Genomic DNA, 13,502 nt, shown 5'->3' with positions numbered 1-13,502 from the left:
GTTGGAGAGTGGCTCAGGAGTCCTCTATTTATAGGCGGGCAAGGGAAGTGCCGTGACGGAGCTAGCTCTAGCGCTAATCACACCGAGCCAGAGGATCTGTAGATGCTTATGGTGGCAGGAATGTCTAGAACAAGCTCGAGCGTTTCCATTTTGCTTCTAAGCGAGTTCTATTCCATGGTAATGTCGCTGCTCAGCGGAATGGTGCTCATGTGCGTGACGGCTGCCCACGGTGTGCTCTGTGCCGCTCAGACCATGGCGATAGTGCTGCAACTCGCGCAGGGTGGGGGACGGACACGCGGGGGCCTTTGGTGTCTTGGACGGTCCTAGGCGGTGTCGTTTTGCAGAGGTGGCATCTTGTGGCCGCAACGGGTGTCATTGTCGCAACGGTTGAGGCCGGAGCCGATAGGCCAGCTCATCACCGACGTCTAGACCCGTCCAAAGGACCGTGGACGCACTAGATAGGAAGGGGCATAGTGAGAAAGGGGCCAACGAGCGCACTCGTGAGATTGTCACTGAACCTAACAATTTCTGAAACTATGCATGGCATTTGTTTGGCCATATATTAGTGGGACTTAGAATTTTTAATTGGATTGAAACATGGAGGGGTGGTATACTGGTGCTCCTAGAGGTTCCCTGATTTTTCTAAGAATTATTTAAGTTACAGAAGATGTGTTTTTATCAAAAAAATCAAATCTGGCCCAAATTTCAATCAAACAGATTTTGAAAATTTTGAACTGCAAAATAAAAAAGTTTTGGTGAACCAGGTTGAGGGTACCTAGGGCTATCATGGATAGCTTACTTGGGGTTAGACGCTAAGGGAAACTATAGTTGCCTTTGCAAAATTTTGGGGTCCGAAAACGATTACAGAAAATTCCTAGAGTCATTTAAACCAAATAAAAATAATAAACACCTCCAAAACTTTGTGAAACTATTTTAAAAAATGTCCCGAGGACATATGAGGGTCATTGGAATGAAAACATTGAAAGTAGGGAGAGGGAAGAAATGAGTGAAAAAATTTAGAGAGCAAATTTGAGCATAAACCCATTGGTAATTTTCAAAAAAAATAAGAAGGGAAATTCTCACAATGAAATTTCTGTCTTGTAAGAATCATGTAGCAACTCTCAAGAAATTTCTTCGCGTCGAGGAAGGCCACACGACGCTGTAGGACATCATCATGAGCGGAGGAAGCCGGTCGGAGGCAAGGACGAAGACGACGATGACGATGTTGCTGTTGCTCTCTCTGAATCCTCTGTGATCTCTTGCTCTCTGTTGGCTCTATGACACGAAGAAGGAGGAGGCGGGGGAGGAAAGGGAGGTGGCGGCAATGCGAGTGAAGGAGAGGGGAAACCTAGTGACGGTGCAGGATCAAAAGTATGTCCAGAGGGGGGTGATTAGACTACTTGACAAGATAAAACTTAGCCTTTTCCCCTTTTTTTAGTGGGGGCGGTTTTAGCAACTATGACTAGTCAAGTACACCCTACACATGCATATCTAAGAATATTGTAGCGGAAAGTAAAACATGCAGGTGTAAACTACAAGGTAAGGTAGGGAGATCAAATAGGTGGCGCTATCATACGTCTATGTTAGTGGAGACTTCATCCCACGGAGGGTAAATGCTGCGAGAGTCCACGGAGGGCTCCACCCACAAGGGGTCCACGAAGAAGTGACCTTCTCTATTCCACCACGGCTTCCGTCCACACAGGACTAGCCTCACTCATGGTAGATCTTCCCGAAGTAGGCGATCTCCTTGCCCTTACAAACATCTTGGTTCAACTCCACAACACGAAGTAGGAGGCTCCCAAGCGACACCTAACCAATCTAGGAGGCACAACCCTCCAAAAGGTAATATATTTGGTAGAACGATTAACTCCTTGCTCTTGTGCTTCCAAATATAGTCTCCTCAACCCTCAATCATTCTCTCTGTCTCAGATTTGGGAGCGGTAGGAGAGATTGATCTTGTGGAAAGCAACTTGGGGAGGCTATAAATCAAGGTTCAAATGGTTGGAATGGAATCTCTTGATATCAACACATGAGTAGGTGGCTCTCTCTTAGAAAAATGAATCTGGCAAGTGTAAGTGTGTTCCGAGTGCTTCCTCTTGGAATGAGAGGTATGTGGATGGGTATACATAGGCATAGCCCAAAATCCAACCGTGACAAAATTATTGCCCAACTCGGTAACACCAAAAAGAATCTTCGTGGTATCGAGTTGCACTAAATGTGGCAACTTTTGAATTCTCGGTGAGACCGACATAGGAATCTTGGTGGTACCAATAGGATGACCTAGACCAGTTTCTAGAACTCGGTGAGACCGATTTCAAACTCAGAAATTTCGATTTGTGAAATCTTCTCAACAGCAAATTGGTCAGTGAATCTCGGAGGCACCGATAGGAATGCTGGTGGTACCGAGATGGTAGGGTTTGGTATAGGAACTGTCAAGTCTAAAATCGGTAGGGCGGAATGGAAATTATTGGTGTTACCGATTTTGCTGGTTTGGGTTTGGACAAAGATATTTTGTGGGAGAGTCCATGGAGGGCTCCACCCACAAGGGGTCCAAAAATAAGCGGCCTTGTCTATTCCACCATTGGTTTTGTTCACATAGGACTAGCCTCACTCATGGTAGATCTTCATGAAGTAGGCGATCTCCTTGCCCTTACAAACATCTTGGTTCAACTCCACAACACGAAGTAGGAGGCTCCCAAGCGACACCTAACCAATCTAGGAGGCACCACCCTCCAAAAGGTAATAGATGTGGTAGAACGATGAACTCCTTGCTCTGGTGCTTTTAAAGATAGTCTCCTCAACACTCAATCACTCTCTCTCAGATTTGGCAAGGGTAGGAGAGATTGATCTTGTGGAAAGCAACTTGGGGAGGCTAGAAATCAAGGTTCAAATGGTTGGAATGGAATCTCTTGATCTCAACACATGAGTAGGTGGCTCTCTCTCATAAAAATGGATTTGGCAATTGTATGTGTGTTCTGAGTGATTCCTCTACAAGTGAGAGGTAGGTGGAGAGGTATATATAGGCATATCCCAAAATCCAACCTTTACAACATTATTGCCCAACCAGTGACACTGAAATGTTAATCTCGGTGGTACCAATTTGTAGTAAATGTGGCAACTTTGAATTCTCGGTGAGACCGATATAGGAACCTCGATGGTACCGATACGATGACTTGGACTGGTTTCCAAACTCGGTGAGGCCAACTTCAAACTCGGAAATTCTGAAACTTGAAGTTAGCTCAACAGAGTGTTGTCACACAATCTTGGTGGCACCGATACAAATATTGGTTGTACTGAGATGGTGGGATTGGAATACGATTTGTGTAAGTGTAAAATCGGTATAGCCGTGCGGGAAATGCTGGTGGCACCAATTTTGCATATTTGGCTTGGGACAAATATATTATGTGGGATAGTGGCTAAGAATTTTTGGTGGCTATCTCCAAGCACTTAAAGGACCAATTCATCATAATATCTCATCCAATTTTAATAGTATTGGCCTTCCTATGGACTCAAAAGTGATTTCTCACACAGTGTAAAATGAAGAGTCTTCTTGCTTGAAGCTTTTCTGAAATTTACTTGGATAAATTCATTAGTCCAATGATGCATACGTTGTGATTAATTACCAAAACCACATTAGGGAGCAATTGTGCTTTTAGCCTCCCCCTTTTTGGTAAGTGATAAAAACATATAGATCAAAGCTTCCACAAAATATATAATCAATGATTAGCATCGACGCTTTGAGAGGTATTTGAAAAGAAAGAGCTTCCCCTTAATTTGTGCAAATGCACAATCGATTTGGATCATGGGTTACTCTTCCATGTCACATACAAGTTGGTGGTGCGCATAAATGATTAGAATGAAAAGCAATGCACATAGCACATACTTGTTGGTGCTATAAGTGAATGATCACGATGTAGATAGCTCAAAAGTAATAACATGGTAGCATCAAACAATCAAAGCGTGTGATCAAACATACACCTAAATAGATAATGTCATCCGAAAGACCAAATAATGTTTTGAAAACCAAACAAGAGCAAATAAAGTCAAAAGCTCTCCCTCTCTCGAAGCACTATGATCTATACACTTCTCCCCCTTTGGCAACAAGTATGAAAAAGTTCAAAGGTCCAATCTAAGTGTCTCTATAGGCATGATCTCCTCGGGTAGCAGAAGTTGTAGTAGACAAGAGAGCATCGATGAAGGTTTCAGCTAATGTCGCTGGAGCAGGAGCTGGAGGTGTAAACACTAGAGGTACTTGAGCAGGAGCTGAAACTTGAGTTGATGAAGATGGTCTATCTTCTGGCACTAGCACAACTGTTGACCTGGTCTGAGTCATGAACCATGTGGTTGTACAAAGAGGTGAATCATCATCATCATCGTCATCATTATCATCGTCATCATTTGAGTGTGGAATCTTCACTTACTCAACTTCATGCTGAAGCTGCTCCACAGTAGTGGTCAACTCCGCTACCTTCACATCCAGGTCATGGAATTTTCTCTCCACGATCCCCTCTAGACCCTTATGGTTTAGCAAAATATCTGAAATATTCTTCTCTACCCCTCTAGACATTTGTTCATCTCTGGTTTTCAGCTAGGGTGGTGGAGTTGGAACATTCGTAGAAGCCTTTGCACCCGCTACCTCTGCAACCTCTCTAGTTGTAGCTAAGCTGGGATGAGTGTCATCCATCACAACTTCATTATCCTTGAACTTTAGCTAAAGTGGCAAATGAGGACGATCATGTTGATATGCATGCTCGCCAATCTTGGTATTGATGAGCATCTGAATGTATGGTGCATATCAATAAGATCTCTTCTGCTATGGAGAAGTTCTCATGACAATCTCAACAATTAAATCCACGGCTTTGAAGGGAGTGTGGGTGTCTAAATGATGCAGCATATTGATGGAATAGCCTCTAATAATTTTTTCATAACCTTATTTGGGCATCAGGGTATGCCTCAAGATAGTGACGGTAGTGGTTATTCCAGCTTGCAAGAAATAGACAGAGCCAAGAGTGTGAGCCGGCAGATAGTCACTAGGCAATGACTTGTACATATTGGCAATGGAGATACAATTCTTCTTAGGTTCTGAATACACATCCAAGTCCTCTGCATAGTAGCCCATTCTTCAATTGTGGGTTCATATCTATGGCCATGAGTCATCCAGTCAATTGTGCCATCTGCATAGAAATGAACTGTTGAGTAGAAATGCATAATCATCTCATCATTCCATGCAGTCATATCTCTGCAAAAAAAACTCTTCAATGTAAACAAGATTGAAGTTTTCTCTCACATGGGGAAAGATATCTTCATTGGCTTTGAAATATTTCCAATCGACATATCTTATGTCACTGACTGCTACACTCTTATCAAACAGAACTGTCTCATAGAAGTCTTGTTGTTCCCTTGTGTGAAACCGGGGATCAACATCAATTCTTCTACTCACTACATAGGGAGCAATAGCTCTCCACTTCATCAACCCTGCAACTCTTCTCTTCTTCATGTCTTCATCAATTGGATGAGCCTCATTGTGAAGTGGCAAATGATGTCTTAGCTTCATGAGAATAGGTGCATTCTCATCTTCTTCTACAGCCAAGGCTCTGGAAGCAGTGCCATTCTCTTTAGTAGCTGCAGGTATGTCCATTGTAGTGCTCTTGGGAGCTACAATCTTCTTAGGAGCTAAAGGCTTTGGAGCAGAAGGCTTCATAGAATCTGCCATACGCTTCTTCTTCTTTGGAGGAGGGGCCGTAGCTGGTATTTCTTCTTCCTCTTTTTGAGCAGCAACAAATGTTTTTGCTTGATCTTCATACATGGAGGTTTGTCTACCAATGTCATGAACAGTAGATCTTCCTCATCACAATTCAACTTCTTCGTGGACCTGGTATTTGCCTTGGGCATGCCAGGGGAGCTAAGGGTACGTGGATCATAAGGGGCCCTCTCAGGACTAGTGCTTGAATTAGACTCAACATGGGGCTCACTAAAGTTGTTCTGACTGTCATCGGAACCTGACGTCTTGCAATCTAAGCAGACAAGCGGACACACAGACTGTCTGACCCTACGAAAAGATATAGAAGAGCTTGAAAACATAACCATCAGAAAATTGCAGAAGTTTTTAGGAATTTGCACTTAGAAACTTTGGTTATGATCTACTGTTGAATGTATTTCGATAGCACCGGGTAGGAGTTTTGGGAGTTACTGAGAGTGACCACTTGCATTAATAGAAACCTGGGAAGCCTTTTCGGTGTAGCCAAAAAGGACTACTCGGTCTCACTCAAGTGGTTCTCATAAACCCTAAAAACTAAACCAGTGGAACCAATTTTATCAACTCAGTATCACCGAGATGCATGTTGAGGGAGACCAGATCCAGAATTTCTTCGTTCCCTATTTTATGGAAGATTCTTGTGGCATAGAAGGATTGCACAAAGTGGATTGTAGATGGAAGTAGCCTAATGCGCATGACTCGGATAGAGGAGCGCACAAGGGATCGGATCCATACCCTAGCTTGGTGATGAATCCGCTAGGCGACACTGGGAGTGTAGATTCCGTCGGTAGCGGCAATTTCCAACGGCAAAGGCGTCGGGGACGCAAGGGCGAAGACCAAGAGGTCCTCGTGCAGATTTTAGGGTTGGGGACTTGACGTTTTATGATGGAATTTTAAAACTTCGGGTCTGTGGATATAAGTACCCCTCATTGTCGGTGTCACCAATACTAAAATTTCGGTACCACCGAGTTCCACTGCTACCTATTGATAGGGAAACTCGGTGAAGCCGAGATTATGGTATTGGTGGTACCGAGATTAAAACCTAGATCAACTTTGAGAATTGATGGAACCGAGCATTTGGGGTTGGTTACACCGAGATTCACAAAGAGGTTTTGTAAAGCAGCCCTTGTCGACACGGAACTCCAAGTGCTCCTCGCACAGAGGGATCGAGAAGTGCTTGTTCAAGTTTTGTGATGTAGCATGAATAGAACTTGAGACAAGAAAGCATAGATACCTAGAGAAGGGTCCTAGGCATTCTTGTCCATGCAATTAGCAAAACATATATCAAAAGCCAAATAGAAAAAATTGGATATCCTCGAATGAGAAAATATATGCAAACCAACATGCTCACACAATAATATGTCAAATGAAATCATTGTGAACATGCACACACATCCTATCATCAATCAAGCACTTTGGCTATGAAGAATTCATCTATATATGAGTATATTGACTTAGGAGTCAAGTAAGAATACGTGATCATAGGTCATACTCATCGATTAAGCACAAGTGGGGTTACCACTTTTACATAATGCATTAAAGTATTCAGATAATTTAGGAGATGCTTGTACTCAAGTCTTAGAGTAAAGCTCCCCTATATGTCAAATTCCCCCTAAGAGGGATCACCTAACCTTGGGTTTTGTTGTAGAATACTTCAAGTAGGTGAAGTAGTGGTGGATGCTCATTGTTGATGAAGTTCATCATGATTTGGGAGCAATCCTTGTTGTTTCTTACTCTTCTCACCTACAATGGTTAGTCTCAAAGCAAAAGGAACAAACGCAAGGATATCTATGGACATGGAGTGAAATACATGGGAGGTGATGTCCAAAGATACAATACTTACCTTGTCCCTTGCTTACCTTTGAGGGAATGTGTGACTCCTTGAAACAATGCACATGGTTGAGTATGATTGCATATAGTTCTTGCCAAAATGAATAAGAATGTATTTCATTGGCAGAATCAACCCTCCAGAACTTTCTAGTTCTTCCTCTTGGGAATGCACATCAACTTGATGGGAATCCTTGGAGTTGTGGTAGCACTAGATGAGGTAGTGCTAGAAGCTTTCCCTTGCCTTTGTGGTCTTGTGGTAGAAATCCATCTTGTGAGCTTGTTCCCTTGGGAGGAGTAGGATCATACTTCTCCTCTTGAGGAACAAACTTTGGAATGGGATATGGACCTTCTTCCCAAACATCTTCGTTGACGTTGAAGTAGACAACACCTAGCTTCTTTTGATGTCCCCCTTTCTTGCGCACAATTTCCTCAAATTGCTTACTTCCGGCAAAACTCTTGAATACACCTCTCTATATAATCCCTTTCAATAAATAATTTTCTTTCTCAAGTATAACATGGCTAAGAGAATCATTAGTGGAATCAAGAGAGCTACTAGAAACAATATCATTTGATTTAGTTCTACCATTGTTGTTACTAGATGAAGAAACTTTCTTTCCTTTTTTACTAGTGTTCTTAGGTTTAACTTGTGGAACAAAAGTAGACAAGGCTAATCATTTGGCTAGATAAGTGGAACTATTCTTTCGAGGATCACCATTGATTGCTTTTGCTCTAAATTTAGCTTCTGGAAGCCTAGCTTCCCATGAGTTCTTGCAATCTCTCTATGTCTTCTGGAGTAGTTTCATGAGCGAACATACGAGTGTTTAATTCTTTATTTAGTCATTCAATTTCTTTCTTATCATCATCATTCGATTTCTCTTGACTAGCATGAAAATTAGCAAGTCTATTTGCATGTTCTCCATTTCTATTTATTGCTTTGGCCGAGTAGTAGATTGTAACTCCAAGATGGAGCGTTATGCATGATTGTGGGTTCATGCCCCTCGATGTCTAGCTTGAATGACAAAAACATGAGACTAGGAGATGTGTTGTTGCCACGAGGGAGAAAACAACGGTGCTTTGGCCCATGGTTGCAAGGATTGTTCACCTTACGCATAGTTTGTTAATGTAGTTGTCCATTGCTTTGAGTTTACACTTTGGGTGGGCTTGCAACATAATACGGGCGAAATGTTCTGGATCGATATCTCAATGTGGATGATTAGTAAGTAGATGCTGATGAATAAACGGACTACTTGTCTTGGCATACTGCCCATTACTATTGAGCCTCTAACTATCAAGTAGCATAATTAGCATTGCGGTGCGTACAGAATTCTGTGAATTGCCCAACTATGATTTGTTTACCCAAGCATAGTTGTTTATCGTCTTTTGGGAGAGAGACATCACTAGTGAACACCGTGTCACTCCGGTCCATATCATCATCATTGGTACACCTCCATCATTTACCGCTTTCATTTTCTTTTCTATTGCAATCACTATTACCTTTCTGTCTTGTGATTTGATCCTTTGAAAATTACAAGGCCGGAGAGATTGACAACCTCAGTATACTAGTTGGGTACAAAGTTATTTGTTGTGTGTGCATGTCCACGTCTTCTGCTAGCGCCAAGCAGGAAGACACCTACTTGTTGAGCCTAGGAGTGCTCCTGGTTCGATAAACCTTACAGTTCTCGTGTCAGGGAAAACTTGTTACTGACTACATCTCAACCTTGTAATTGGGGTAACCAACAAGGTGCGAGAAGTACATACATCATCTCGTCATCCCTCGTCAACCTCCGCCATTGCCGGATTTCGGGCTCCACAAAGCCCTAAAGATTTGAACTGAGGTGCGTCTACGAAGATCTCTCTAGGGTTCGCCTCACCTAAGTCGCTACTCGTTGGGGATGGCAGAGAACTCACTCGACGGTGAGGAAGACACAGAACAAGGAAGTTTACCCAGGTTTGGGCCGCTGAGAAGCGTCATACTATACTCCTCCTTTGGTGGATTGCCTCTCGTGGAGGTTGGTGGACGAACTAGTACAGTGTTCAAGGGCCTCCGGAGGCTAGGTGGCCTTTGTGCGATGTCGGTGGGCGAATGAATGAATCGGGTCCACCTGTACGAAGTAATCTATCCTCTATATATAGCGGCGGCCCGAGTCCTCTTACCTTATCGCAAGGGTGGGAAGGGATCCCACAATGGCCAGTTTTGTAGTGGAACAGGGGGAACATGCTCCCCTGCACAAAGGTGGTCTTCGTGTGCAAAGTGGCTGCAGCGCTGCAGGGAAGTGTCCAGGGATGACGTCCGCCCTGCAGGCGGACGGTGGTGGCCTTGTTGCACCATAATGGAAACCTTTGGAAGATGAATTGGGAACCCGCGTACGTCCTTCCCTCCTTTGCATGAGAGGGGAAACCGCACCATCATGGAATCCGCTGCACGCCTGTCCTTTCCCCACATCACCCTTACTCCTGAGGCCGGGTCCTGCCTCGAAATAACTGCCGCTCCGGAGGGGTCCTCAGAAGGCCCCCAGCGGATCTTGATGTTGTTCCTCCTCGCAAGGCTTGGCCCCTCGCGAGCGCCTTGCTTTGAGTGCTGTCGAGCCTGTTGGTTTTCGGTCGATGAAGTGGGCCAACCCTGGGCCGCAGGCAGGAAGGTCTGGGTACCCCCATTCCCAGAACGCCGACAGAAGCCCCCGGGCCCAAGGCGTGCTCGAGCTGGTTTCTGGGCAAAGCCTTGGGGCTGGTCTGAAGCGCCGTAGGCCCTATTTTCCCGCGGACCAGGCCCTATAAAGGGCGAACTGAAATCTTGTCTTCCCGTCTTCTCCGTGCCAGACCAGCCTCAGCAAGGCTCGCTCGACCACTTGACCCGCATTCGCGAGCCGCCTTCGTTTCTCGTTGATTTCGCCATTAGTTCTTCTTCCTGTTCAATACCGGCTCCCTCCTCTGGACCCTCCCGCGTCATTTCATTTTCCCCCTCATTCTCCTGGCCATTCCTCCGAAAGGGGGGGAAGCGAAGGCTCGTGTGCTTTGACCGTCTCGACGGCGCATCGGCCCGTGTTGGGTCGGTCAACAGTGGTGAGCTTCAAGGGGTTGGAGAATATCCGATTGGTAGTCGCGGCCGGCGCCAATGAGTGGGGAGCCACCAACATCTCGTTAGGTTCATGGCCTCGGGGTGATATGGCGACTCCCGCGGTTGCCATTCATATCCACGCTCTTCTTTCTGGTGTACTCCCTCTATGGTGGTGAAGTGGTACTCCCCATGGAACTCACATATGGTTCACCTCAAGTACAAGATTTTGAAGAACAACAACAAGAGAAACTATGGCAAGATGATTTCATGCTCCTCGAGGAAGACCGTCTAGGTTGCACTATGTGTCGCTTGATACTAGCAAGCCATGCACCACTATCATATGCGTAGGGTGTACGCCATGGGCATTGAGGTAGGTTACCTTGTCCTTCAACTGATCGTGTCCACGAAGAGAACAAACAAGTTGGCGCTAAAGTGGGAAGGCTCTTACCCGGTAGTACAAGCCACCAGGCCTGGTGCAGTCCGCCTAGATACCAAAGATGGCACTCTGGTGCTGAACTTGTGGAATATCGAGCATCTTCGCAAGTTCTACACGGGACGTGCGGCTGCCGGGCTGCCCGGTGACCCCTTTTGTACAAGTCGGCCCGATAAGGCTTTTAATCCTTTGAACAAAGCTAGGTGAAGAGCTCGTGCCTAGTCAATAAAGCAAAGTGTTCCACAACTCCTTGTCAAAGAACATATTTATTTTTATGTATCATACATGAAAAGTTATGGTCACTTTTGATTGGCTCAAGGATTCTTTCGAACCGCCAAGGTTCCAAGCCTCCTCTATTTTCTCTTCTTTCTTTTTCTATAAAGGAAGAAGGGCCCCTCGCATACAATCTTCTCCGGGGGAGTGACGGTGTAGACACCTATGGACACATTCAAAGACAATCACCTTGTGGCAAGAAATGCAATGAAGACAAAGCTAGGTTAAAGTTTTTTCGTTGAGAGCTGTTTTTCCATTTGAAACAATCCCACTTATATAAGTGAAAACTACACGTGAGAAACCATTTTCGGATCTGTGTGCTCTCCTTGTTGTTTCGACTCGGCTCAACAACCGAGCAGCCACGACAAGGACGCCAAGGTGGTCCAGACGGTAACTGTGCTATCGACAAGCTTCTAAGGATTCGGTCCTATAGCGCTCGCGACAACAATACGTGCGCCGGCAGGCACTTCCAATAAGCGTAGGGATGGAAATATACAAGTGGAAATAAATGCATAACTGATAATGGCCAGCAGAAGCATGGTGGAAAATACCCTACAATTTTCTTCACATTTCTTTGCAGGATTATAGAGGGTACTATTTAGATACAAAAGGCGATTTACCACTAGGATGTGGCGATTCATCCAGAAGCAAGGCCTCACAAATGGAGCGCCATGTTTGGAACAGCATGGCCAAGGCACGGCACCGTCTTCTAATCCTTCCACGACGCCGACGTCGCCCTCAAGCCTGACATTGGGGGAGGTGCCACCATCACCCCTCTCGCTAAAGGTGTCAAGGTCACTGTCGGTGGAGCTTTTAGCACAACAATCCACCTGACTGCTGGAGCTCCCGAAGAACTTCACATAGAGCATGGTGTCTCCGTCAAACTTGAAATGGAGAATATGCTCCAAATCCAGGAAGCAGGAGCGGGCGAACACCTTCCTTCCCTGTGTTAGGAATATGGCGCTTGCACGGGGAGGGGTCGACTGCCAGCCTGGTGGGTCCTTTGTGGAAACCATCTACGTGGAGCCGTAGACCCACAAGCCAATTGCCTTCCATGACTTTGCCGAAGGGGTTGGGAAGCCACAACCAGTTGCGGGGGCGCCGTTGCAGTGAAACCACAAACTCATTCGCCACGTCCCATGTAGGGGGCTCCGCCCGGATCGGTGGGAGAGGAACTCCACCGTGACCACCTCATCCTCCGTGGTCCATAGCCGATCTCCTAACACGGGAGCCGGTGTCGGACCCTGCTGCTGTGACCACAATGCACATCTTGGGAAGGGGTTCTCGAGCTGGAAGTTAGCTATCGAGCTCGACCATGACCTCTTACTCTCGCCATTAAATCAGTGGCTCTAAGAGGAGAAGAAGGGAACGAAGGAGAAGGGCGGTGGTAGATAGCCGTTTGCACGAAGATGGGTGTCGGTGCACTAAAGACTGGGGTCCCTTGTGCCCCTGACTTGTGCACGGGCATCGGCGACGCCCCTGACAGCACTGCATCATCCTACAATCTATGGCGTTAGCTAGACGAATGCTTATGACAACAAACCTTCTCCTGCAACGACACCAGAAGAATGCTGAAAGGACTCCCCAGTAATGAGACTAGAAGAATGTTGTTGCTGGCCCACCAGCGCGTGGGCTCGCAGCAGTTTTCGAGGGTAGAGTATTCGACCCAATTTGTTGATAAACCAGTCAGGAGGTGAGAGTATACTCTTGAGTATTAGCAGTTGAATTTGTCGGATTTGACCACACCTGAAGGATTAGTATCTGCAAGCACAGTAGTAACAGCAAAGTAGCGAGTAACGGCTGTGTAACAAGCAATAGCAGTGGCAAGGAACAGTAGTAGTGACAGCAGTAGCAAGTAGCAACAGTAGCAAGCGATAGTAGTACCAACAGTAGTAGCAGCAGCAGAGCAAAACAAGTAATAGCAGTAGCAACAGTAGTAGCAGCAGCAGAGCAAGACAAGTAACAACAGTAGCAACAGTAGTAGCAGCAGCAGGGCAAGACAAGTAACAGCAGTAGCAGCAGCAGAGCAAGACAAGTAACAACAGTAGCAACACTAGTAGCAGCAGCAGAGCAAGACAAGTAACATCAGTAGTAGGACAAACTCGTAGGCAATGGGTCGATGATTTGTTTGGATGATATTCATCATGCAACAGCTA

The 13,502-nt window shown here is 45.5% G+C and overlaps 1 pseudogene; it reads right to left on the bottom strand.

Moving 5' to 3' along the window:
• Nucleotides 1-9,735: 9,735 nt before the first annotated feature.
• On the bottom strand, nt 9,736-10,250 carry LOC123450484 (annotated as a pseudogene).
• Nucleotides 10,251-13,502: the final 3,252 nt, after the last annotated feature.

This window comes from Hordeum vulgare, chromosome 4H (genome assembly GCF_904849725.1).
Source record: "Hordeum vulgare subsp. vulgare chromosome 4H, MorexV3_pseudomolecules_assembly, whole genome shotgun sequence".
Classification (NCBI taxonomy): Eukaryota; Viridiplantae; Streptophyta; class Magnoliopsida; order Poales; family Poaceae; genus Hordeum; species Hordeum vulgare.
Note: the sequence above shows the minus strand (reverse complement) of the source record. Positions and strands in the feature narration are given on the sequence as shown.